General features: G+C 44.4%; 1 protein-coding gene across 5 annotated transcripts in view; it reads right to left on the bottom strand.

Annotated features, from left to right (window-relative positions):
* The window catches only part of MBNL2 (muscleblind like splicing regulator 2), a 162168-nt gene extending 135178 nt beyond the window's left edge, over positions 1 to 26990 (bottom strand). The window contains exon 1 of one of the 5 annotated variants that reach the window (XM_055335600.1): positions 26755 to 26990. The gene's annotated coding sequence lies outside the window, so the exon portion shown is untranslated. The remainder of the gene's footprint in view (positions 1 to 26754) is intronic. The other 4 variants (XM_055335601.1, XM_055335597.1, XM_055335603.1 and 1 more) reach the window with 4 other exon arrangements.
* Between the last annotated feature and the right edge of the window lie 596 nt (positions 26991 to 27586).

Raw genomic sequence — 27586 nt, 5'->3', positions numbered from 1 at the left:
AGATTCAAATATTAACAGCTTATAAACTGTTTAAGGTACAAATAATAACCACCCAATCAAGATGTGACTAAAATATAGAGTAGGTAACATTGTTAATCTTCCAATCATTCTTTTTGTTTTTTAGCTGTCTAATGAATAAACTAAAAACATCTAGAGTTCTAAACAGTTTTCTTTTTTAATTTAAATTCAATTAGCCAACATACAGTACATCATTAGTTTCAGATGTAGTTTTCAATAATTCATTAGTTGTGTGTAACACCCAGTGCTCATTATTACATCACATGCCCTCCTTAATGCCCACCACCCCAGCTACCTCATTCCTCCCATCCCCTCCTTCCAGCAAACCTTAGTTTGTTTCCCCAAACCTTAGTTTGACTTTTAACCATGTTAAGAGTCTCCCATGGTTTGTCTTCCTCTGATTTTTTTCCCATTCAGTTTTCCCTCCCTTCCCTTATGATCCTCTGTGCTATTTCCTACATTCCACATGTGAGTGAAACCATATAATAATTGTCTTTCTCCAATTAACTTATTTCACTTAGCATAATACCCTTTAGTTCTACTCACGTCAATATAAATAGTAGGTATTCATCCCTTCTAATGACTGAGTGATATTCCCATATATACATATATACATACATACATACATACATATACACACACATACATTATATATATATATATATATATATATATATATATATATATATACCACATCTTCTTTATCATTCATCTCTCAAAGGACATTTCAACTTCTTTCACGGTTTGGCTATCGTGGACATTGCTGCTATGAACATTGGGGTGCAGGTGTCCCCACTTCATTTCACTACATCTGTATCTTTGAGGTAAATACCCAGTAGTGCAATTCCTGGGTTGTAGAGTAGCTGTATTTTTAACTTAAGGAACCTCCATACTGCTTTCCAGAGTGGCTGCACCAGCTTGCATTCCCACCAACAGTGCAAGAGGGTCCCCCTTTTCCACATCCCTGCCAACATTTGTTTCCTGTATTGTCAATTTTAGCCATTCTCACTGGTGTAAAGTGATATCTCATTGTGGTTTTAATTTGTATTTCCCTGATGACAAGTGATGTTGAGCATTTTTCATATAAACAATACCACAGCCTCAATCGCCGCAACACTTTACATTTATTTTTTTAACACTTTACATTTAATCTACACATTAGTGTCCCAGATTGTATCATTAAGTTCAGTCAATAAGCAAGAGAAATAGGAGAGAAATGATGCCTTCCCTAAGAGCTCTGAGAAGGACTATAGTAATGTTCTTCTAGAATGAAAAGCAATCCTAGCTAGACCTTAGGAAATATCTCTTCTCTTGTCCCTCTTTCAAAGGGAATCAAAAGGCAATTCAGAATTTTAAAATTCAGGGTAGCATACCATTTTAAAGAAAAAAAAAAACTCAGCCTATTCTCTGACAGCTTTTATGAAAGTCATATATAGACAGGATTCAGATGCCTGTTCCTCCAAATATTCTTGAAAATAAAGAAACAAACAAAGCATACTGCAGTTTTTAATGAATTCTCTTTTTAAAGAAACACAGTGGGCAGTCTTAGAGCTCTCTTCATGTCTTAATTAAACATTTTAATACAATTACTGTCATTAATATTATCACATGGCATTTACAGAGATTTCTATACAGTGAAAAAAATGTTTCTAGCATGCAGTATCTCAATAAATTTCAGAGGTAGACAATGGGATTGGTGGTGGAGACTATTGGTGCGCACAGTAAGAGAGAATTCTAATTACTGGTGCCATTATTGTGTCTACTCAACACTTTCTCCCCAAGATTACCAGTATCGGTCTCATTTTGACCTGTAAGTGGTTCAGATTCATGATTGCCCCTGTGCTATTTACAGAACAGCAATAAGTATATTAAGAAAATCTACTGGCTTTGAGACAAAGCTGGCTGTAACCAGCTCATAAAGCTGGTATCTATGTCCTTGAGCAGGAAGGAAAAAATCCCTTCTGGGGGAGCCTGCCCTGTTGTGTGGTTTGGTACAATAGTTCTCTTTTTCTTTACAGGGTCAAAAATTCAGCAAAAGAAATTAATAAAAAGCCTTCTCAGAGAAAAAAAGAAAACAGGAAAAAAAAAAAAAGAAGTTTCTCTCTACTGCCAACCCCCTACTGCCCCCTCCCACCAAAAGAGAGATGGAGAATTTTAGAAACAGGAGTTTATTCACAGTGCTTAACCAAAAGCAGACTTCCTCTGGATTAGAACTGCAATTTACATACTGTAGAAAATGTCAGGATGATATTCTGGTTTCTTACACACACTGCTGATTTTATTGTATACTTTACAGTCTTTATCCTCCTATAAAATTTACCCTTTCGAGGTTTCATTTTCTAACATAAGAAGTAGGAATTCACTTAAAAAAAAAAAGGTAAGGTGGTTTGCAATAAACATTTGAAGTTCAATAGGCATTCACACTATGTAGACACACACACCCCTAAAGGTATATATGTGCACACAAAAGAGAGAGAGGAGAGAGAGAGAGAAAGAGGGAGAGGGAGAGAGGGAAATAGCAGTAGCCAAAATTTATTGAGGACTCCTAAAATGCTAAAGTTCTAGAATTATTAGTCAATACATAAAATATCCCTGAAAAGTCCTGTTCAAAAGTTGGCACAAGTTAAAAAAAAAAGTTGGCACAAGTAGCTTATGTTTAAATTCTGAACTCCACACAGAAATTCCAGCCTGTGTTAGCACCTGGTTCCAATTTAAGCTTCATATTGACCTAATGGTCTAACCTTCCTAAACCTCATTCTTCTTATCTATAAAATGAGACAATATTCCATATCTGTCAGGGAAGTTGGGAGCATTAACTTAGAAGAAAAAAAGTTTTGTAACATTTTGAAAGCAATTGTCAAGGTGCCTAAAACATAGCAGGTGCTTTAAAAGAGTTAGTTCCCTTCCTCTGTCCTGTTTGTTATTTGTTATTTAACTTAGAAATAAAAGAAAACTGTGAAGCTCTGCAGCCCTGGCCCTGAGTTTCAGATTTGTTTTAGTGAAGGGAAATAAGCCTCTGTTCACTTTCTTTGTGAAAAATGTAATAAAGACACATGAAATTAAAACAAAATATCAAAATACTATTTCCCAAGGGCTCATTCCCACATAACAGCATCCTGCACTCCATTCCCCAAATATCACATGCAGTAGAAAGAAGGGTTGTAAAAATAATTCTGCACTTCAAACTTAGGAAAAATTAAAAATGCATTCCCATAGCTACATTTAGTAAATTCAGTGTACTTCTCTTACCCAGGGTTTTAAATGAATTAAGGGAGTTCAGTGGTTACCATTCTGGTAGAAAGAAGCTTCAGCTGCTGGATTTTGGAGCTACCTACCAACTGTTACCAGCATCACCGAAAAGCTACCATCAGTTTGCAGGCTGTTCTGGAGATAACTAAGTGACAACACCAACAGTGCAGCACTTCTGAACTGCCCAGCCAAGGGTAGCAAATGGGAGGACACTCATTACTCCTATTCCCACCTTGCCCGTCCACAGCAGGCATGACTAATCAATCCCCGTACTTTCTGCCTATGAATCTAGACTTGGCACTGGAAAATTTCTCAAAACAAGTTTCCAGGCAGGCGGCCACCACCGACTAATCAGAGTTCCCTTGTGAGTTGAAGCCACCCCCAGACTAGGCTAAAGGTCACCTTTGAATTGCTTATGAAAAAAAGGGGACAGAGGGGGTGTGCTTGCTGAATAAATTAAGAGTCTTCACATCGTTCTAATGGGATTATTTACCCTACTTATGAGACCAAACTTCTTAGGCATTTCATTACCATTCATTTAGATATAAATACCTGTAATACTACTTATAAATCATTCTTATTTCCTCATTAATAAGAACTTCTTAAGAGCCATTATGAGAAATAGTCTCGGCCAGTTCAAATTGCCGTATGTTGTTATAATTAATAAAAGTGTACATCTTCATGAATAGTCTATAATTCAGGCTCTTTAGTAATTAGATTGAAATGAAGTTTTATTATATTTCATTTTCATTTTCTGTAGTGGTGGAAACACGGATGCCCACCCCAGTGCAGACCTGGGGTATCTTTCACCCAGATAAGCCTCTGTTTTTATGGGCAGTGTAAAGATGTACCCAGAACTGATTTCTTCAAAACAAGCACTATGAAACAAATGTCTGATTCTTTGGCCAGTGTGCATCAGCGGCAAAACAAACAGGCCATTATATTTGTGGCAAAGAATGAGATTGCAAAGTCAATGAGGAACAAGGCACATTATCAGCTGGTCTACATTGTAAAACAATGGCACAAAAGGGCCGTTAATACATGAAAAAGCCAAAGTTTCATGGTTCTCGGCGAACTTCAATGGTTTGTGGGACCATCCTGAATATAAGTTGACTTGTTTCTATTAGTTTCCAGATTTTTCTTAGCTTTCCTGATCATGATTTATTCAGCAGCGTTATTAGGCACTGGCCTCCTTTCCCCTTGGGTTTCCTTCAATTTGTTGCTTTCAAAATTATAGCCTACGTTTATTCAGGACAGCTAAAAAAGTCAGGCAAGCAAACTTAAATTCATGACAAAGATCTTCACAAGTGGGGTTTTTCTCAGGGCATAGTGTAATATTTGCAACAAACCGAACATAACTAAATAATCACATTGGAATTTTACAGGCATTTCTATGACCTAATCCTGTAAATCAGCCTTTAAACTATGAGGAATTCTGAAACCACCATTATCCCATGTCATGTGAGATGAATTGTGTTTTTATTTCGTCATTTTTAGCCAGCAGGGAGGGCAAAATACTGTCCACGCCGTGGCCAAGAGAAGGGTGTGGCTCCCTCTCCTGCCCTTTTGATGCTGTGGGAGACAGAGATGTAAGGAGAACAAGAAGGAATCTTCGGCGAAGTTTTTACTCTACCTTTTTTTTTTTTCTTGCTGCTTCTGATGAATGTTAACAAAACAAGATCTATGCTGGAGGATAAAAATCTCCCTAAATATCCAGTCTTATCCATGCTGAATAAAATAGTTTTGTGTCTGTGCATTCACATTATGCTGTTTGCTGGCAAATTAAATCTTAATTCATGTGTTTTTCCCTTGAAGGATAGGAAGGAAAAAAGAAAAAAAAAACCCAAAAAACAAAAAAAGGAAACAAAAAAACCCCTTACTGCCTATTAGTTTTAGTTTATAGATGACGCTTGATAAGCTTCAGAAGCCCCTAATTAGAAGGAACATGCTAATTAAAAGGCGATTGTGACACTCTTCTCGCCTTTTTTTGCTGGCTGCCCTTTGGCACATCTCCACTGCTCTGGAGAACCACCATCACCCTCCTAGCCCCTGCGCCCCCCTCTGTCTAGTCCTCTTGTCCTTGGAGTTGACCTTGTTGCTGTTGTGTCTGGCTAGAACATGATTTAAAGACCCTAATTTTTCATCCCCCTGAGTGAACTGAAAAGCTACTACCTAAACCACAGTGGAACTTGATATGAGGAGCACAGTTTCCAGATCAACTTTGTCTCCTACATCCCCTGGGCACACCGGCCACCGGCCACTGCTGCAGACAGTCACCTGGGGTGGGGGGGGAGGGACGCCTGAGGCATGTCATAGCTCTGGGGGTCCAGGCAGAGGCAGAGGGAGAGAGAGCACGATGGCACCGAAGCACATTGCTGGGCCCCACAACCAGCATGGAGCCCTGTCTGGTCCCACATTTTGCCTTCTGCAGGCACCACTTTCAGAGGATGACGTCAGTGGAAAGGACTCCATGATACATGCCACTTATAGTAGCATCCCCACAGATCCAAGCTTAACTGTACTCAAACTGTCAATCAGGCCACACAAAAGGGAAGAAAACAACCCACAAGTCCTGCTCATTCCATGCTTTTTTAACCACTCACAGGTGCCCTTCCCCCACCCCAGCCAGGGGCTCACGGAGCCAGGGAAATTCCTATTTCTCCTGATGTTTACTAGAAATGAATGCTCCTCTTCTAGACCCTAAGGTCCTTTTGGCTGGGAATGGCATGCCTGTTTCTGTGTTCCCCCTGGGGCACCAGGCAGCACCAGGCTGCACCCTAGAGAACCAAAAGCTCATGGTCAGGATTGTATTTTGGACAGAAGATGGCAGGTAGCAAGACTGTCGATGTCACTGTTGTCTAGCTGAGCAGCCTGCATGTAAAATCACCCTGAGCCCATTAAGAAGCCTCACCCCAGTTGGCCTGGTCCACCCCAGGAAGCCAAGAAAGGGCCCCCTGAAGAGACGTGACTCTGCCAATTGGGCACAGGCTGTGCCTCAGCTGGCTGATGGAGCCTGAAGAATGAGTGAGCTTTACCCATAAAGAGACCAGAACATTTGAGCCAAGTGCCTTGCTCCCCACATTTACCTAGATCCAAATACCATAAAGCACAAGGAACCACCTTTTGGGATCCTAAGGACACATCTTATAATTGAAGTTTCTGAAAGTCTAAGAATGTAGGTAGTTCTGCTAAAATCCTACCCTTTTCACTGCAGCCAGCCCTGGGTTGAGGAAGACACTTTCTCCAGGTTGTGGGAACACAGGCCCAGCCTTTTCTTGTGGCTAGCTTCAGGAGGCATCGGAAGTGTCCTGAATCAGGCAATTTCCTTTCCGTGGAACCCCATGTGTGCACACAATACGAGCTCATTTCCTCCTATTGGCTTTTGTTTGAACAGTTTCCTTTGATACGGGATGTCTTCCGCTCTCCTTGGCAGTTATCTAAATCCAGGCATCCTTCTCAATTCAAGACTCACTCCAATGGGAGTCAGGCCCAACTGGTTGCACTCCCACGGCCTCTCGCGCGCGCTTTCGACTAAGCATTAAGTGTCTGGGGCCCCCAATCCAAACAGGGTTCGGCTCAGCGGGGTCCCCACTGGCCTTCACAGTGCGCACCTGTGTGCACGCCCACGTGTGTCCTAACTCCTCGCTGCGACTGCTGGCTACCAATCAACTTTGTTTTGCTTGCTTTACGGAGCATCAGCGTACTAGGCACACAGTTGGATTTTAATCAGTGCTATCTGAATGGAGGGAATGAGCATTTTGAAAATGATTCACAATGGATTTGCAGATTTGCAGATATACTTTGATTTGGAAACATTTAGAAATCTTTCTCAACTGAAAGCTGAAACGGAGATGTTTCTATCTCAAAGTATCATAAATTTCTCTTTGTACTCCCTCCACTATTTTTGTATTTCTTTTTCACTTTTCTGTCCTTATTTCTCCCTGTGTGTTGATCACATAAATGGACTCCATACCACACTTCTTTCCTCTGTGTTTATGTGTGACCCAAATCCTTATGACCTGGAGCACCAGTAGCCACCTAACTTGTGAAAATATCTCTGCTGTCGATGGGTTCTTGGAGGGAAGAAAGGGACGTGCCATATCGAGTCTCCCAACACAGGCAACTGGGTCACTACATCCAGGAAGGAAGGAGTGCGCGGTCGCAGGAAACACCTTGGAGCAATCCTTGCTTATTTGTTCTCTAAGCCACAAAGGGCCAACCTTTCCCCAGGGACCAGAAGGTCGGGACGGACTGGCAGATGTCAGGAGCATTTCTTGGCCCCACAGGAAATTCATTCCTTTATTCATTCATTTCCAAAAGTCTAAGTTCAGGAGTTTGGTCCCAATGTGAGCCAGTTACCATCTGCTTGAATGACCTAAAAACGGCCCGAGTGGGGACAGAATCAATTTTATCTGTGCCAAAACAGCTCAAGGCATGGACTGTCATGGAGCTGGGTCAAGTGCTCCATTTTCACACATGCACTGTACGAAGCTTTCCAAGCGTGGCCCGGTCCTCTTGTTTTCAAAAGCAACCGCATTCCTCTGGTCTGGGGGAATTCTGCATTCCTCTGGTCACTGTCACCCCTACCAAATATAAGTGCTCCCAAAAGTCTGGCATAAAATTATTTTGTAGAATATCCTTCTTGCATTTTGTGGTAAAACGGGTGACGTCTTTGTGAATGATAACAAGGCTTTTAAGGAACTGCAGAGATGGGCATGGTGGAGTGTCTACTCCTTGTGGAGTCGTTCAGAGGGTCCACAGCATTACTTGGGGTTTATTTCACAGTAGCTTCATGTTTACCCAAAGAAATCTATATCCTGATAATACACAGTGAGTTTTTATTTTGTGCAGGCTAGAAAGTTCTTGGCATAGATGATCTCATGTAATCCCACCTAGAGAACTGGGTATTATTAAATACATTTTTTTTAAAAACCTGGGATGCAAATACATGTTACAGTTTGCCTGAGATGGCCCATCTAGTCTGTGGTGCAGCCAGAATTTGAATGCAGGCTTTAAATTGTCTCTTGCCCCCTGTTCCCAGAGGCCTGTTAATCATTTATATTCAAATCACTCTGCTTCTGCAGTAAATGTAGGTTCCTGGGCCCTGCCCCACACATCCCAAGTGAGAATCCCAGGGGCCGTGGCCTAAGAATCTGTCGCCTGCTTTTCTAAGAAGCTTCCCGAGAGTTTGTGCAGCCAACGAAACCAACATTTGGAGTAACTGGTGAAGGGCTTTGAAATGGGTTGGGAAGGAAAACACAACTTCTTTCTTCTCCAGGGGCTGGAGTTGGGTGGGGCCGAGAAAGTAGCAGAGCAATATGACCTCGTCCCAGTGGCTGTAAGAGCTCATTCTGGCCTTGACTGTGGGCATACTTGTCTTTTACTTAGTTTTCAAGAGGCCCTCAAGGGTAAATAAATAGGTCACTCCATTCTGTGAGATGTGCTGTACACGCCGTGCAGCTGAACACAGCCAGAAGTATCTGTCCTGCGGCAATTAAACAACTAAAGCTTACTGTAAAAGTTGGGTTCTCCAGATCACTCCCTAGTTTACGCATTTTGTTCTAGTCTCTGACTGCCCATTGCCTTCAGCAGCCAACTTCTGCTCTCACGTCCAAATGCAAAAAAGAACCCTGGCAGTAGGGGTGAGGGCTTAGCTCCCTCTCTTCCGCACTACAGTACAGCTACACAGACGTGTACAATCTCTGGGGGGAAGAACGCATTCTCTCTTCATCTGAAATAGAAACTTCTGGGTGCCTTTGGGTGGATGATGGACTGTGAGCTCCTGCAAGTATGACTCGTAGCTAATAACCATCTATACAAATGCCTGTCTCAGCAATAAGACACTCCCATCATTTCATTGCATTCCAGGAACATTTACTGAGCATCTACTACCTGCCAGGTTCAAGTTTAAAATGCCTGGGGGATTGCTATGACAAAGAAGTCTTACTGTGGCATCTATATTAGCAGATTATTATTTAGAGGAAGAGTGCTAGGCCTGTGATTATCCTTTTGCTGGCTCCAGTGAAATGAGGGCAAAAGCTAAGGAAAATGACAACTAACCAGCAACTAGCACTGGTACAGCACTTTAGAAAGAAGCAGCGGATGCTGTATTACAGGGAAGCCTGCGATGATGTAAAGCCTATCTCTAATTAATATTTGGGGTGTGATGCAGTATGTTGGCCTCCCTATTACAGTTATTTGGAATAGAGCAGGATTCATTTCAAGGCAAAGGCTTCTGGGAGTCTCCCTGGAGAAGCATTTAGCCCTCAACTTACACTTTCCTTCCAATTTATCAGATGATTTTCACCTTTCCTGTTATAGCAGAATCACACCTGTTCCTACAAATCTTCAAAAACCCGGTGGTTTCATCCCATCCCCGGGAGCCTCTTCAGGCTCAAAGCTGCACCAGGTGCCCTCTGCCAGCCTAGCTAACCCTTCCTCAATTCCACACAGTCTCATCTTGGCCCCGATTCCTCTCCACATCCCTCCATCACCCCTTTGATTGCTCTAAATATTCCACACCCTCTGAATATTTTTGCTTCCTCTCTCCTGGCACCTTGCCTTTCGACCTCCCAGCCACCACTCTCCAGGTGTCCCCCAAAGGTCAGGGTACCAGGCTCAGTCGTCATCTTCACTTGGTTCCCATTATCACCTGCTTGAGGAAAACCTAGTATGCATCTGTATTACATCACCGACCCATGTTTTTTCTAGGACACGGTGAATAGCACGATCGTTTCTCACAGATCCTAAGGCACTGAAAGATGCCTCAAGGCCTGCACACCTGTCCCAAGGAACACCTGATGTCTCTGCAAGGCTCTTCCCTCTGGGCTTCCATGCCACTGGGAATGTGTCTAGGAAATCCCCTTAAATGTAAGCATTCCCCAAGGCTGTGCCAGCAACCATTTTCTGTATCACACTTGCTTCCTTAGCTACCTCAAACTCCTTTATGATTTCAAATCCCACTCCTTTGTGGATGAGTCCCAAATGTACATCTCGCTCTGTACTCTACAGAAAGCCTAGACCTATACTTCCGTGAGAACATTCCAACTGCAAACTTCCAATGATCAGAATCAATCACCTATCTTCCCCTTCATCCTCCTGCGTGCATCTATCCTTGGTGTTGTAAATGTTTCTGTCACCTGAATCCATGGTCTCCAGGTTCTCCCGAACTCCCTCCCTTTTCCTTGGCTTCCCTGAGCCCTGCCCTGTCCCTTGGGAACCAGCGCATGGCCTCCTGCCAGATCCTGGTCACCACTATCCCGACTCTGTCCTTCATGGCTCCCTGGGTGCCCTCAGTTCTCAGCTTTATACTGTGCTCACAAGATGCCTGGGTGCTCAGTGGTTGAGCAACTGCCTTTGGCTCAGGTCGTGATCTCGGGGTCCTGGGATCGAGTCCCCCATCGGGCTCCCCAAAGGGAACCTGCTTCTCCCTCTGCCTGTGTCTCTGCCTCTCTCTGTGTCTCTCATGAATAAATAAATAAAATCTAAAAAAAATAATAAACTGTGCTCACAGAATTAACTCCCCTCCCCCCCAGAAAAGAATTATCTCCCCAAGCAGTGTCTGCCCCACACACCTGTTCACAAACATTTGGTGGCTCTTTGCTGCACTTGGAATGAAGTTCAAAATTCAAAGTTTGGCATTCAGGGTCCTCCATAATCAAGACACAACCATGCCAGGCATTTTAGCTGTGCCCTACGCTCCAGGGAAACCTGCATGGGTACTTTCTAAGTACAGGCACTGTGTGGTCTTGCTTTCCTCTATAGGGCATGTCAGAGGCTGTCTCCTCCAGAAAGATTTCCCTGACTCACCTGGACATCAGGAATCTATTGACCCTGTGGCATGGATTACCTTCATCGTGGCCATTTATTTACATCTTATCTGTCCTACCAGAGCATAAATTCCACGAGAGGAAGAGAAATGAGGAAAATTTAAGATAGACTCTCTCAACTTTTCACACAGTACTCTTTATTTTTTCCTGCAAAGTTTTCTGCTGCAGGAAGGAAACTTCACTAAGTAGAATGCATTTGCCCCAGCAAAACAGGTGAAGATGAACAGACATCGGCCCCTTCCCAATGACACGGGGCTTTCACTGTGTGCGCGGCACTTCCGGTATCTTGTTGCCCCTAATCTTTATCAAAATCCTAAAACATGGCACCATCACCCGGACTTGTGCCAACCAGATCAAAGTTCCACATGACTTGGCAACTTTTGTTCATCATAAGGAGGGGAACCCAGGATTCAAATCCCTGTTGATGACCTGCAAGCTTCACATTCCTGCCATCCTTAGTCACCCTTACTTACTTTTTGAGACCTGCATTCCCTTGACTTATATGGACTCCCACGAATCCAGGGTGACACAGCAAGAAAGGGCAAAGGGTACTGTCATCTGCAGGCCCTGTGGGGTTCCTTCCCCCGCCTCAAGTCTTGTTTGCTCAACAGGATAAAAAAATAACCCCAAAAACACTTAAAGCAAAACTTGGAGGGGTTTGTAAAACATAAAACGTCAGCACACAGAAAAGGACATGCTTTGCACACCATGACCAAAGTGGCATTATTATTATCCTTCTTATTTAACAGTGATGATCTCCTTTTCAAGTCTGAATTTGAAGGATTAACTCCCCACTGGCCCTGAGGGCAGGATGCTCTGGTGCTTCACAGACCTTGTCATTAGTGGGAATGGAGCCCCACTGCTCCCAGCTGGAGCCCAGAAAGTACGAGAGGAGAGGCAGGTAAGGAGAGGAGGCTGTAAGGTGAAAGTATACGGGGCCCCTTCTGACTAGCTTTCCCTTTATCTTACGAGAGATGGTGCCAGGTAGCCAGCTACCTTTTAAAAATTGTATTAGGAACAGAAAGGAAGTGTCCAGCTGACTATATTTTCACAGAGTGAACACATCTGCGTGACCCACACCCAGGCTGAACAGGACCCTGGAAGCCCCTCTCTTGAGCCCCCAAAGGGTGACCCCTCTCTTGAGCTACTACCTCTCACTAGCTGGCTACATTTTAAATGAACCCTTTGACTGTTCTGGCCAGGACAGCAATGTGTTCTTTGAGAAGCCTTTTCTGGCAGCAACTGCCATTTCAAAGCAGGAAGGAAAAAAAAAAAGTGTGTGTATGTGTGTGTGTGTGTGAGAGAGAGAGAGTAATTTTGTGTGTAGGAGAAAAGTGTTTCTAATTTTCAATCCTGAAAATGTGAGGGGAAGAAGGAAGATGGAAAGAAGGGAAATAAGTCAGTAAATGCAGTCTCTTTCTGCGTCCCCCATTAAAGCTGAAAGAGCTCCAACGACATGCCATTTTGAGAAAGGAAGGGAACAGGATCGTCCCTCTCTACCTGCCTCAGCCGAGGCGGGAGCTGCTTGGCTCCTATTCCCGTAGCCTTCAAGTATGTGCATAGGTTGCTGGTGATTATTTAATGGCACAGTGTTCTCTAGAAGCCTGATATTGTATGGAACATATGGTTTTGATTTTGTTGTGTGTGTGTGTGTGTGTGTGTGTGTTTCTGTTTTTAGCCAGTGAGCAAGATGGAGAGTGTCACAAACCTAACTCCAGAATTCGCTGGGTTCTGCCAAACTGTACAGGGAAGCCAATCCCCATGCCGAGGGTCCCCCTGCTTTGGCAGCTTTGGGGGGTGGGGGGCCACGGAGGGCCACGGGCTGAAACAGAACTGCCTGCCCTGTTGACAAAGCACACGGCCCACGTGGGTGCTTCCTCGGCTCTCTGCACTAATTGTTCGGGCTTGGAAGGAAAAGACCAGACTATCAAGTAAAAATCCACACGCGCAGAACCATCAACTCAAGACCCAACGTGTATCTGGCTAAGGAGGCGGATATTAACTCTGGTCTCCACGATGCTTTAAACAGCGACATTCTCCAACTTCCCATCTTGAGTTATTGGCTGTCAATGTTTCCAAAAATAGTCACTCCTCTCAATTATTTTTTCTGATCAATTATTTAGCATTGGTCTTGGTTCTGAGACATACATTTTATCCGGAGGGGGGAAAAATGTATGCTCCCTCGTGGTCAGCTAGAAAATTTGTAGTTTTAATTAAGAAGGCAAATTTTCAGCTTGGAAGAGAGTGCTGGCTGGGTTTAGGGACATTAATAAAACTAGTAGTAAAAAGGAGGGGAAAAAAAGAGGCAGAGACAGGGCCTGGGGAGCTTTCGGTTAAATTTCAACCTGAGAATTCTCCTAAGCAAAGCCGGGAGCACTGGGTGTTATTCTGTATGTTGGCAAATTGAACACCAATAAAAAATAAATTTATTATTTAAAAAAAAGTGGGGGGAGGCTTTCTTAACTCAAGCCTGAGAGCCTCTGAACGGGACTTTCTCTAGATGGAAACCTGGCCAGCTAGTCGGGAAGTCGTTGGCCAGCCCTTCCTTTGTTTGCTCAGGGTGGCCCTGAGTGGGCCCACCCCAACCCCCCCGCCCCTGCGGAACCCAGGGAGAAAATCCTTCCTGGTTGCTCCCTGTCGGAGGAAGGAGGGCAGGTTAGTGCAGCCACTGCTGATGGGAGCCAGGATTAATTCGTTCCTCTAGTGACCTTGGCATCTACTGATGGCGGAGTGGGTCTCCAAGCTGCCGAGGACTGTGCTGAGAGCCACAGAGGAACCCAGGAGGACTGGGAGCCCCGGCTGTAATGATCACCGTTTTGTTGAGCTGAAAAAACAGAAACAACAAAGAACACCCACAACCCGTACTTGATCTCTGAAGACTGCTTTAGTGTGGTATTCAAACGGGGTGGATTATCTATCTGTATCTGCATATGTACCAGACTATATCTGTTGCTACATGGATATACATTAAAGTGTATATCTGTGTATCTAACTATCTAGCTTGTGTATATATTAATCTAACTACATAATATATTAATTTAAATCTCTAGCTATCTTTGTATATATAAATATTAATCTCTACCTACACATATTAATCTAAATCTGTATCTATGTAGTATATCAGTTATTAAACTCTATCTCTACCTATCTATCTACATAGATGTCCATCTAAATCTATCTACCTATCAATCATCCTATGGGTTTTGCAAGTCAATGTCCAGCATCTTGCCAGGTGTTTCCAAAGGCATCTACGGCCTATTGTTGGGACTGAAGACACTTTGAAAGCATTCCCCATCCCCGAGGAAGACGTCCGTCCTTCCTCACTTTGCCTCCACCCAGCAGCTCTTCTCCGTTGTGCTCAGGCCTGTACGGAGCTTAGAGACATGAAGTACCCCACCCCTTCCTCTATCACTTGGTGAGGAAGTTCTGTTGAACCTCTATTACTTGGTTCAAAGTTCAAGTAAGATAGTGATATGGTCCACAAGAGAAACTCAGAGTGTCTTAAGTTGCATAAATAAAAGTATTATAGCCTAAGGGAGTTGCCAACTGCTCCAATCAGAGGACGCCTGATAGTGGTCGGTGAATTTGTGAAGAGGCAGGCATTTGGGTCACTCCAAAGGCCCAAATGAGGGCTGGGAGTGAAAGCCACTGGACGTTCACATTTCATTTCAGGACAAGGATGAATTTTATAATAAAATGTTATGATCTGGGGACATCTGGGTTGCTCAGTGGTTAAGAATCTGCCTTTGGCTCAGGTGGTGATCCTGGGGTCCTGGGATCGAGTCCCGCATCGGGCTCCTCGCAGGGAGCCTGCTTCTCCCTCTACCTATGTCTCTGCCTCTCTCTCTGTGCCTCTCATGAATAAATAAATAAAATCGTTAAAAAAATGTTCTGGTCTGTAGGCATTCTGAGCTAGTGATGGTCTAGTCAACAGAGGGGCAAAGCCGCACTGAGAACCTGCTTGTTGGAGCTGTGGTAGAGGGTAGATATGAATTATGCTAGATGATCCATCCAATTCCTCCCAACTTGGGATTCCCTCTGATTTGCATTTTATGTTTATAGATTTTGTCAGTTGGGTGGATCCCTGGAAGAGGGGCTATTAGACTCTCGTGTGTGTGCACGCGTGCGTGTGTGTGTGGAGGGGGGCCCTCCGCGGGCTCTGAACTGTCTCCCCAGGCCTCCTGTCTGTCCCGACACCCAAACACCAGAGGAACCAAGGGGCAGGTGAGCATCAGGTCATGGGGAGTAAGGAGTTAAGGAGACCTAAGCTCTCGATGGGTCCCCAGCCCCAGAGGCAGTGAGTCCCTTTGATCCTGACTTTTAATTGCAGCCTCGTTGCAACAGCAACTTTGAAGAAAAGCTAGGGAAACTAGAGATAGGGTTTGTTTTGTTTCCTGAGGGGCTGGTCTTTGTGGTGGCAGCCAGGAAGCTGATATTTTGGGCTTGGAGCGAGGGGCTTTCTAAAAGGGCAAATAAACAAACCTTTCTACCAGTTAAGAGCCAGGTGTGAAGGGAACCCCAGAAACAGTGGGCATCTATGCGGGCCCTTTACCAGAGATGCCAGGGGCCTCAGCAGAGAGGAGAGCCCGTGGGCCAGCTCGGGAGCAGGATGCACCAGGGCACATGGGGACGGTCCGCAGGTGTGCCGGTGACAGTCACTGCAGGCCTCCGGTGGAGGACGGGTGACACACTGAGGGAAGGCAGTGGACGGGAGGGGGGATTCCTAAGAATTCTCACAGAGCATACGGAGCTACAGAACAGCGCATCTCACGTTAGTACAGGCCTTCCAGCCGATAATGGGCTTTTACATATGGTATTATCTATTTAAGGTATCTATAAGTTGACATCCTTAGGTCTTTAAGCTTCTTACACACGCGCGCGCGCACACACACAGGAGATTCAAGAGTCAAAAGAAGGCCGACTAATGACAATGAGTAACGGAGAGAAAGCTCTAGCCATCCCCAGCGATTTATCAAGTCCCTTTGCGAGGAGGGGCTCCTGGCTGGAACTGAACTCATGCCTGCACAGTACACCAGTAACTGCTTGTTTGTGCTCCACCTGACTGTTGGGTGAGTCTGGCCAGCAGTATGTGCAAAGGCAAGAGAAGTTTCTCTTCTCTCCAAACCCCTAAGGAAGCACCATGGGAAAAGGCCTGGGTGTTTGGAGATCACTGAGTGGGGTCTCACCCCTGGCTCTGCCACGTGTTCGTGTGTGACCTCCGCAAGTAACTCGGCCTCCCAGGACTTTCTGTTCTTCAGAAAGAGCCTTAACTGAGTCCCTGAACATAAAGCTCTCGGCAGAGGGCTTGGCATATAGTAGGCGCTCAATAAACTCAATAGACACTTGTTTCCTTTCATTCCTAAAAGGTTATTGGTAAATTAAAAATGCATAAAAACACTGGCCATCTGTGTGTGAAGTGAACGGGCATCTGGACAGGGAGGAGTTCCTCTCAATCAGTTTAGCTAAACTTCTGGCCCAGGAGAAAGGCCACATGTGGGACACACAGGAAAATGAAACGCTCGAGGAAGGAACACAGATGGACACAGAACAAGGAGGAAAACTTGTAGTGACATATAAAACTGTCCACAGTCAGGCCTGGACATTTCCCTTAACTTACCACCTTAGACGGCTATCGCTTCTAAAATTATCTTCATTGGTATCACAAAACGTGAAAACTAGGATTTTTATTTTTTATTTATTTTTTTAAGATTTTATTTATTTATTCATGAGAGACACACAGACAGAGAGAGGCAGAGACACAGGCAGAGGCAGAAGCAGGCTCCATGCAGGGAGCCCAACGTGGGACTCAATCCCGGGGCTTCAGGATCACGCCCTGGGCCGAAGGCAGGCGCTGAACCCCTGAGCCACCCAGGCTGCCCAAAACTAGGATTTTTAAACAGATGCGATTTTAACTGCATAGTCCCTTTCCTCTCTACTCTTTGCAACTCTTTGGAGAAAATGAGGGGGGAACAGCATTATCTGCACCATCGAGGGAAATGAGGAGCTTGTCAGTGTTCCCTGAACTGACGCACTGAGGGCATGAGGACTGGAGGGGCCCACGCGAGACTCCCAGGCTCTGTCCTGGCCACTGTCCAGAGGGAAAAGAGTCTAAAGTTGTTTTTGAACACATAGATTTCATAGGAGAAAAGCATTTCCAGAACATGTAAATAAACTCACTAGCCGTCCCTGGAGACGGTGAGCAATTCTCTCAGGGAGACAGTCTCTGTCCAGAGAGAAGAGCATGGGGAGACATCCAAGGACCAGCCGCCCCCATAGCCACAGAAGTGCAGGAAACCACTCAAGTCCCCGCCCTTCGTCCTGGACCACAGAGGCTTTGGGGCAAGGCTCATGGGATAAGTCAGTTCAATTTCACCCCATTCTGAGCCTGGGCAGCCTGGAAAGTCTTAGTGTGTCAACGACGTAGGTCCTGGCCTCCAGACCTATGGAGCCCCCCTTTAAAACTGTGCCAGACCCGGTGGTCTGCTGCCATCTACATTTATGCCAGCAAAGCTACCATCGTGTTCTAGAGCCTTGTGGATGAACAGGGTGTTCATCATCAGGGAGCTTGTTAGAAATACGCAATCTCAGGCCCCCCTCCCCACCTTCAGAATCAGAATCTACATTTTAATAAGATCCCAGGTGATTCCCTATGCACCTGGAAATTTGAGAAGGGCTCTGTGGTTTACACGCTGTAGGTAGCTGGTGTGAGGACAACCACCATTTGTCCACTTTGAGGGCTTTCTCATTTTCTTGAGCAGTCCTTATGGCTGGTTCAGTAGAGACCTGCAAGATTCTAGAATAAATGGACCTCTGGGGCTGTGAGACTAGGATGACTGGTGTCCAGGGAAATCTCCAACCACTCTGGAATTCCCATTCTAACCAGTAACACCACCCCAAAATGTGTATTTCAAGATACAGATGCTGAAGTCTTGATAACTGCTGGTTTGAAGTGTTAAAACACAATAAATTGTGGTTATCACTGAAAATCTACTTTTTAAAAAGTCAATTGTATATAAATACAGCTACAGGGATCCCTGGGTGGCGCAGCGGTTTGGCGCCTGCCTTTGGCCCAGGGCGCGATCCTGGATACCCGGGATCGAGTCCCGCGTCAGGCTCCCGGTGCATGGAGCCTGCTTCTCCCTCTGCCTGTGTCTCTGCCTCTCTGCCTCTCTGCCTCTCTGTGACTATCATAAATAAATTAAAAAAAATACAGCTACAAAGATTTCCTTATCCATCCAATATTCCTTTTTAAAAAAGGTTTGTTTATTTGAGAGAGAGAGAGAGAGATTGGGGGTTGGGGGAAGAACAGAGGAAAAGGGACAAGCAGACTGCACTGAATGCAGAGCAGGGCGGGGGGGGGGGGTGTTGCGGGCTTGGTCCCATGACCCTGAGATCATGACCTGAGCCGAAACTAAGAGTCTGATGCTTAATTGACTGAACTACCCAGGCAGCCCCCTCCACCCAACATTCTGTGACTCTCACCACAACAGTGAACAATTATTTGCCTTCAAAAGGGCCATGGCTTGAGCACTCCTGCCAGAGAGGGTAAACCACGTACAGTAGGATAATGCATTGTGGGAAGCTACACTGTCATCCCATGGAACCACAGGCTGCGGCATGGTGTTGAGACTTGGTATTCATTTTTTGGTTAACAATTTTGCTCCTTTGTGGGTATTTATATTCTTGATTCTTTGCCAGCTCCTATTCTCTTCTAGGCCTCTGGCAGTCCTCCCCCAGGGCTCATCCTTGATCATCTGCCTGTCTCCAGTTACGGTCCCTTTGTCCTGGAGGTTGCGAGCCTCCATGGTCTCAATTATGATTTCAACACAGGTATGCCTCGATTTACATCTGAAACCTTGCATCTCAGCGGTTGTCCATTCCCACATTGTCAAATGTCTACGGGATAGCCCATTTGGATGACCCACCATTAGCTAAAGCACCATGACCAGAACCCAAAATTCATCACCTCCTTCCATTTCTCCACTGCATTCCTATTGGTTGGTCCCTTTTTCTATCTACCCCAATTTTCTCTTAGGGTTCAGTCGATATTTCTCCTTTAAAAACTCCAGGGTCCTTTTGGCTTTTCTAAGCTCTCAGTATCTTCTCTTACTTTCCCTTCAGGACACCTTTTGGATTTGCCCTTTCTCCCTCCATCCTCTCACTGCTCTTCCAATTCAACTCTTTCCCACATCAAACTTAGAATATTACCAAAGTTTTTGTTTTTTTTGTTTTTTGCCAGTGGCATCGCTTGTTACAAAATTTCAAACCTCCAACCCTATCTTACAAGTCGTAATTGTGCACTTTTAAAGCATTAGATGTGATGTTATCGGTAACAAAATTAAACCCTTCCTTATAGCTCTTCAGACCTTCCATATTTGATTTCCCCAGTAAACCTATATCCCACTGCTCCCCAACATTTCATCTTTGTCCTCCAAGGACAAGTTTCCACACTGGCCTCTACATCACCTCATGCTGTTCCTCCCTCTGGAGATGACCTTCCCCTCTCTGATTTTGACTACTGTCCTCTCCCAACTTTTTTGAACATATCCCCATATCAGAAAAATACTTTTGAGCAGGAACAACGGTTTTAAGGTTGTTACTTATTTATAAATGTTATACTTGCATAACAATTACTAATATGCTATATACAAACACATATGAAAATTGACATTTTATTTTATTTTATTTTTAATTTTTTTTTTGTTTTTATTTTATTTATGATAGTCACACAAAGAGAGAGAGAGAGGCAGAGACATAGGCAGAGGGAGAAGCAGGCTCCATGCACCGGGGAGCCCGATGTGGGATTCGATCCTGGGTCTCCAGGATCGCGCCCTGGGCCAAAGGCAGGCGCCAAACCGCTGCGCCACCCAGGGATCCCGAAAATTGACATTTTAAAAGGATGAGCTAAATAATGTATAAGATGCAAGTTCAGCTATTCCTCACCTAGTGAATAATCTTGCCCTACCTAGGCTTGGGGTATAGACATTCCACTTTAGAACCACTGATAGGACAAAATATATCCTTTCAGAGCTACAGGAAGCATCTCTTCCTCTATAAAGTTATCTACTACCCCAGCCTAAACAGAGTTCTATTTTCCTGAACTACCAGAGCATTTAAATTCACAAGCAGTAAATCATTGATAGAATATACGCTTCACCAATACTATTTAGTTGATTAATTGAAGCTTACATCTAGGATGCCAGAAATTTTATAGATTTTTAAAATAATTCAATATCTTAATTAAAAACATTAGTGTCTTTCCCAAATTGCTTGGGTTGGGCTCTATCCACTATGCAACATCCATTACAAGAAAACTTCAACTCAGACTACAGGGTGATTACATTTAAAGATTGCTTTATCTCATTGAATGTCATGTGCACAGATTCCTATAGTTTTGAGGACTAGCTTTTCTACTTTTTGGCTACTGAAAAAAATTTTTTAACACATTGCTTAACCTCACTCAAGTTCAGTTTTTGTTTAACTCATAAAATGGGGACAAAAGGGGGATTTCATGACTATTAAAGAGATGACAAAAACTAAAATGATTTATACTGAATGATTTAACGTAAGACATTACTATTATTATTACACTCAGCATTTTTGCATTATAATGTAAACTATATGAGGTCTATCTGAGATTTCTAAAAATAATTGACCTCCTACAGGCATAGGAGGACTCAATGAGATGCTCTCATGGGCAAATGCAGTACTTTGAATTTTGGTTTCATTCTTGACTTTGGTTTTTCCCAGGTCTGCAGGCCTTTTGCAACCATTAATAAACTTTATGTTCTAGAACCACCTCCTTGCCATCCATAGCCAAACTCACCTTGCTACTAGTCCGTCGGTAGGTTGAAGCAGGAAGCCAGTATAGTTTTTGTCCCCTGATGCCTTCTGAGCAGTCAAGCTGAGAAAGCAAAGCCAATCAACCTCTCTTCTTGCTCTGCCTGGCAACTAAACTGCCTACAGTACTAGTTATAAGGGGTTGTGGGGACAGGAGACAGTGACATGCATACATGTAACAGGGACACTTAGAAGTTTTTCCTGCTCTTCAAAATTCAAGTCATCTAACCACAGACAAAATAAAAATGAATAGGGCACCTGGATGGTTCAGTGGTTGAGTATCTGCCTTTGGCACAGGTCGTGATCCAGGGGGCCTAAATCTGCCTATGTCTCTGCCTCTCTCTCTGTGTCTCATGAATAGATAAATAAAATCTTTAACAAAATAAGTAAAAATAAAAATGAATAAAAGTTTTTTTTGTTTTTTTGGTTTTTTTATTTTTTTGTTTTTTGTTTGTTTGTTTTGTTTTGTTTTGTTTTGTTTTGTTTTGTTTTTAATCCAGGGTATAACTCCTCTCTTCAGGAGCTTTTACCTAGTGCTCTGAATTTAGGCTCCTGGTTTTTAAACCCTCTTTTTGAACTGTTAATTGAGATAATGTCTGTGAAAGCCCTTTGTCAAGTGTAAGAAACTATACATATGTTAATCATCCTTCTGAAGACATTTGTGTGCTGACCTATTCTTATCTTGTTTGTAAGTATCTTGTTCCCCGGCGATTGTGGATTGCAAATGCTTTAGACCTAGGACCTGCCGCGCTGGGTGTTTCCTGGCTCCTCTCTCTGTCCTCTGAGGGGGGCTCACCACCCCCAAAGCTCTCACAGCAGCCAGTTCACAAAGATGCTCATAAACCTTAGAACTGCCCATCTGCCTGTCAAGACTCATAACTAAAAAGACTTCTTTAGGCTCATTTACATCCTGGTCTGCCCTCTCAGCGCTCCCCAAACTGGGTCCCTAACCTTGCAGCTTGTCTACACTCAGAAAATACACAGAGATGTTAGAATTTTAAAAGCGGGGTGGGGGAAGGGGGCCTGAATGGCTCAGTGTCTGCCTTCGGCTCAAGTCATGAATCCGGGGTCCTAGGATCGAGCCCTGCATCGTGCTCCCTGCTCATTGAGGAGTCTGTTTCTCCTTCTCCCTCTGCCGCTCCCCCTGGTTTGTGTGCTTGTTCTCTCATTCTCTCTCTCTCTCTCTCTCTCTCTCTCTCTCTCTCAAATAAGTGAATAAAATGTTTAAAAAAAAACAAAGCAAAAAGTTTATGTTTAAAGGGAGAAATATATATACATATATATTTATGTATATATATATTTTTAAGTAACTGGTTTTTTTGGGGGGGAGGGGGAGTTAGGTAGGGGGATGTTTAAACCTCCAGGGCTGAGAATCAGGTTTCCTTGCTGGGATTGGGAATGGCAAGATAATTGCATCAGGGGCTCCCCAGTTACCCGAGGCTCAGGAGTGTGGGAGAGGGTCTAGTATTTCCTTTTGGTGACTGGTGTTTAAGGCTTTTTAGATGACGCATCCATGTTCCCCAATCACTTCGGGGCTGAATCTCGGCTGGCTGAGACTGGGCGATTGCTCTCAGCAGTCTCATATTTGGGATTTTTCAGAGCATTCTCATTTGTCTGTTGTTCCTCTTACATCTCTGTATGTTATTTAAACAGCATTTATGCTGAGAAGCATAACAGAGGTGAAGAAAGTACATATAGACATTTAAAACTCAAAATTCCTTCCCTCATTCTCCCCCTAAACACCAAGAACTGTCTGAAACCTACAGTGAATGCCTGATACTTCATGCGAAATTAATGTTAGCCAATAAATTTACTATAAAAGTCTTTACAACGTACAACTTTGCATCATTTCTTTCTGCCCCCTTATTTTGCACATACACTAAGTCGGGTATTAGGTCATTGACTCGTTCTAACCAAATAGCAAAAGCCAGAGAACCCAAGAGGTGTTTAATAAACACTTGTTGACTGATTGATAGAATATCCTGACCTAGCATCTCCTAGACAATGCATTCTTTGTCAGAGCCCTAAGGTAAGTCAGTAGGTCCACTTTTATGAGCAGGCGTTCCTGCCATGTCCCATGTCGAGGGGTGCAGGCCTACTGAAAGTTTGTCCAGGGCCTGTGGCTCAGGTTCACAAAAGAAAGCCTAGGGCTTTACCTTTCACACCTGTTTTCACTCTCAGCAAGAGGCGGGACTAGCTGGAGCTAAACAATGCAGAGCAGTTGGAGGCCTGATGCAGACCCAGCCTTGACGCCACCTTGGACTCCTTACAATGAATATTGCCACAGCTGCAACTAACAGTGTGTGCACATTAAAAAACAAAACATAAGAAAAAACTGACCTAAGGAAAAGAAAGAGAAAGAAAGAACAGGAAAAAAAAAAAAGACAGGAGGAAAACACAGTATTGTAACTAATTTACAAAGCCCAGCTAAGTCTTCCTGTCTTGTTCCTCGGAGAGAAACCCCGAAGTGTGAAATACCAAGTTCCCAGCTCCCCACGGCCAGAGATCCCTGCCCACCCGATGCAGCTGAGATGCAGTTGACCGGTCCAGAGAGGCTGCCTGGGGGCGTGACCCCTTGGCTTCCCTTCTAAGCCCCTTCCTCTCTTTCCTTGCTAGGCCTGCTGGCCAGCTTTGTGCAAGAAGCTGAGGGCCCTTTACCCTGGCTGCTCTGCCCCTGGGGTTCCGGAGCTCGCCTGACTTGACTCGACCTACGGCTCCCCGACTTTGCTCCTGGCTGGCCTGGATAGCTTACACCCCGCACCTTCCTGCCACGGCCCTCGCCCCCACCGCCCACCTGCTCCCTGGAGCTGCCCGATTTCCCGGCCTGACAGGACAGCAGTAATTGTTTCTGACCCTGAACCTGGAGATACTAAAGGCCCCCAAACTATGTCTTCAGCGACCACCAAGCCCCACAGATCTACCACCTTTCATTACTCAGAATCCTTTACCCCTTGCAACGTTGCCAACCTACTTCTGCGTGGATAGGTTTCGTCATTTTGGAAAATGTAAACAAATCACGATGCCTTCTTCTCCATCTTCGCTTGTTATGGGTAAGAAAGTGCGGGAAGAGAGGGAGCGGGGATGCCTGCAAGACTGAGCCTAGTCAGTCTACCATCAGGAATTCTTAAACTCAAAGCTAAAGGCTCCTCTCCCAGTTCTTGCTGGGAATCTTGAGTACTTGATCTTGAATCTCGATGGCGCTCCCTGAGCGCGGGACTGGCTGGTAGCCATGTGATATTGATTTGTTTTCACCATAGCAACAGCAAATTAAAACAACTAGCAGAGAGGAGGCAGGCTGTTAACCAGTAAAGCTACATAACCGGTATATTTTGCAAGCATATCCTCCTCTTATTTTCTCTCTTATTCATTCCACTTTCACAAATGTAATGCAAAGTCACAGCAAAAATAGCATGAAATGCTTTGGGCACTACAAGGCCTGTGTCTGAAATATTCTGGTTGGCACAGCTTCTGGTATACTATACCAGATCGATGGAGAAAATGCAAGCACCGACGCTCTGATTTCCTCGGAAATTTTATTTGTTGCTCTAAGAATAAATATCCCTAGAAAATTGACATGAGCACGAAGTAGAGTGAAGGGTTCTGGAAATACGACTATCTTAATACCCTAAGGCATTTGCCAACAGTTTCGTTAATACAGAGGTTTTCACCCTTTGTACTTCAAATAGCTCATTGTAGCAAGAGACAAACGACTTTTTTCTTTAGGCCTCTCAAAATGCTAGCATTATGAGAGAAAGTGTAGCAAGTATTACTCAGTTCTATCAAGAGAAAGAAAAACTGAGGTGTATGCTGGCTTATTAAGGCTACACAGGCAGCACGAAAGGAAATGTCAACTAGAACCAGGAACTCCCCAGAACTCCAATCTGTTCTGATGGAAATTCTCTCTTAAAAGGCCCTGTATTAAGAACTAACCTTCGCCTGATCTCTATAACCAAGGTTACCACCTGTGACATGGATTATCAGCCTGCAGTATTGGACTTTCCTTCCTTCAGCCCATCTGCACTAGGACATGGTGCTCTTTATGGAAAAGCAGCTGTTCCTGCCACACGACCAGCCACGAAGTTGGTGGCCTAACCTTGGTCCTAAATAGTGGCTCTAGGGGAACTGGGAAGGAGGCCACAGGCACTGTCCACCCAGGTGGCCGCGCTGGGCTGTGCCAGGGGGAGTTGGGCCAGAAGCAAAGCCGTGCTCTGCTCCCCAGGGCTTCTTGCCAGCACAGCCAGAACCCTGCAGAGAACCTGCTCGGACCCGCCCGACCTGAGGCAGGTAGGAGAAGATGCCCTATTTATGCTGGAGATTGCTTTAGGGTTTAGAAAGGCCGGGCTAAAATATGAAGACATAACTCAAGACTTGCCAAGTGAGAGTCAGAATGTTCCTGGCCAGGACATAAAGCAATATTCCTCTCCACAAGCCTGAATAAAAGAACACACAGCAGAAATAGTTGGGGGATGACGTCAGAAGTTCTGGGCTAGTGTCCTGCACTTCTCCTTGAAAGTAAAAACAGTAGGTCTAGAAGAATCTACGTGGCATTGCCCTTCCTTAAATGAATATTTGAACTGGCCCTCACAAAAACAGTCAGGATAGCCGGAGAAACTTCATCTTATTTACAGATTATAAGCATGCCCTCCTCTTTTTTTTTTTTTTTTTTACTTTATCAGCCCCCCCAGATTCACGTATTAACAAATCCACAAACATCTTCCCACTTAACCTTTGTCTCTTAAAAGGACAGTGATGTTTCCTGAAGAACATTCGCGGTGGTAGTGGTTAGGCAAGTCAGATTTTTTTTTTCTTCGCTTCAGTGCTTGCTAACTATTCTAAAAATGTTACACATTTATTGTAAACACATGCTTCCGAGGCCTAACAAAAAAGCACAGTTTCCTCATGCCTGGCAGAAATTTAAAACGGAAAAGGGCAGAAAGAATTCTTTAACAAATATATCATTTCCTTCTCTTGGGCCAAGTGTGTTAAAAATAAATCTCCATCATTTCTCCCTGCTGCTTCTCGGCAAGAAAGTTGATATGGTTCGGCATAGCGGAGACACAGCCTTAAAAGCTAGCCTGCCCTCATTAAATTATTCTGCTGGCTGTGTGTTCTCATTAAAAATGCATAAAGATCAGATAATTGCAGTAAGCATTATTAACCCAGCTTTACTTTTGAATGTAATGGTTCCACTTTTAAGCTGGAAACAAAGGCTCAGACATGCCAGAAAAAGAAACGTAAACATTGAACTACAGTATCGAAAACTTGTCAGAAAGCTACCTCTTCTTGCTAGCTTGTTAAAAAATGTGCTCTTGAAACTCAAAGCCGGGGCATTACAGAGCGAGGGAGCTCCCTAATTTCTGATAAACAGACGTATTTTCAGCCGAACACGCGACCGATGATTATCGGCCACCAAGTTTTCTTTTTCTTCTTAATTACAAACCCCTTCTCAAAGAACAGGGTCCACGTAAACTTTATTTATTCGGGAGTTAACTACGGCAGTGTGAAAATTTTCGATAGCAAGAAAATAAGCACGCTCCCCAGAATTCAAATGGTTCTTTGGGATAATAAACAGATCTATTCTCCGAATAAAAACTCGTTTTATGCCTCACCCCCAGACAGGCGGCATAGAGTCAAGCTTTGCCATTTCTTTCCCCCAAATCCGAATGTTACGTAAAACTCCAGAGTCCCCTGCAAGTATCACATTTGAATTAGTGGAATCCGGTTTCCCTGGCTTCCCTAAGCAACACACATGGAATGCAGCATACTGCAGCAAACTCTTTAAACATTCAGAAAAGGGGGGGGGGGTTGATTCTCTTACCCTGTTTAGCTGTCCCTCTTTTTCCCTTTTACAGTAACCCCGGGAACATCTGGAAGAATCAGGCGGCCGAGGCTTCCCCGCTGCATCATGAGGAAGAAATTTCCATGTAAATAGTCCTCATTCCCTGTGTATTGTACTCTGCGAGCCGTCTGCCGTATCTGGAAAATTTTGCCTTCAGATGATGAAGCAAAGACAGTCTAAACTCTGTTGCTGTAAGCTGCAGCCCTTCCTCCCGACAGGGCCCTCCCAGTGGTGGGCGGCCAATCCGCCGGCAGCTCGTCAGCCCTGCTCCTCCGAAACTGGTCCTCATAGGATGACTGACACAGCAACACGGCGCTTGCAGTGTGTGAAAACAGTGCATCCATACTGATGAAAGAGGAATTTCCCTCTCAGAAGAAAGCAATCATAGCACCAAGACAAAGTGGCACAGAATTGGCAGAGCCGGGAGAGGGGTAGCTGGAGAAAACACCCTCGAAGACAGCCAGCCCTAAGCTTGCTTGCGGCTGCACCGTAAATACTTTGGAAAAGACCAACTCCGCAGATTCAAGAGAGAGCCAGGTTGCAAGGAAACCCAAGCCATTCTCCCGGTTGACAAAGCATGTATTTGTTTTTCAAGGAAAAACAGTTCCACGTCGGCCGTGGACAGGAATGCCTTCCAGAGCATCCTCCAGATGATTTCCATTAGGGGGAAGGATGTGTTAGCCCAAGCGCATATTCGAAATCAAAACATGCTTAACCCCCTCGCACACAGTTTCCCTGTAGAACATCTGTTACTGCAGTGGTTAATTGCTGTAGCTCGCACAGCTTTCAGCTAAGTTTTTCCACCACTGGG

This window comes from Nyctereutes procyonoides, unplaced genomic scaffold, assembly GCF_905146905.1.
Source record: "Nyctereutes procyonoides isolate TBG_1078 unplaced genomic scaffold, NYPRO_anot_genome, whole genome shotgun sequence".
Lineage (NCBI taxonomy): Eukaryota > Metazoa > Chordata > Mammalia > Carnivora > Canidae > Nyctereutes > Nyctereutes procyonoides.
Note: the sequence above shows the minus strand (reverse complement) of the source record. Positions and strands in the feature narration are given on the sequence as shown.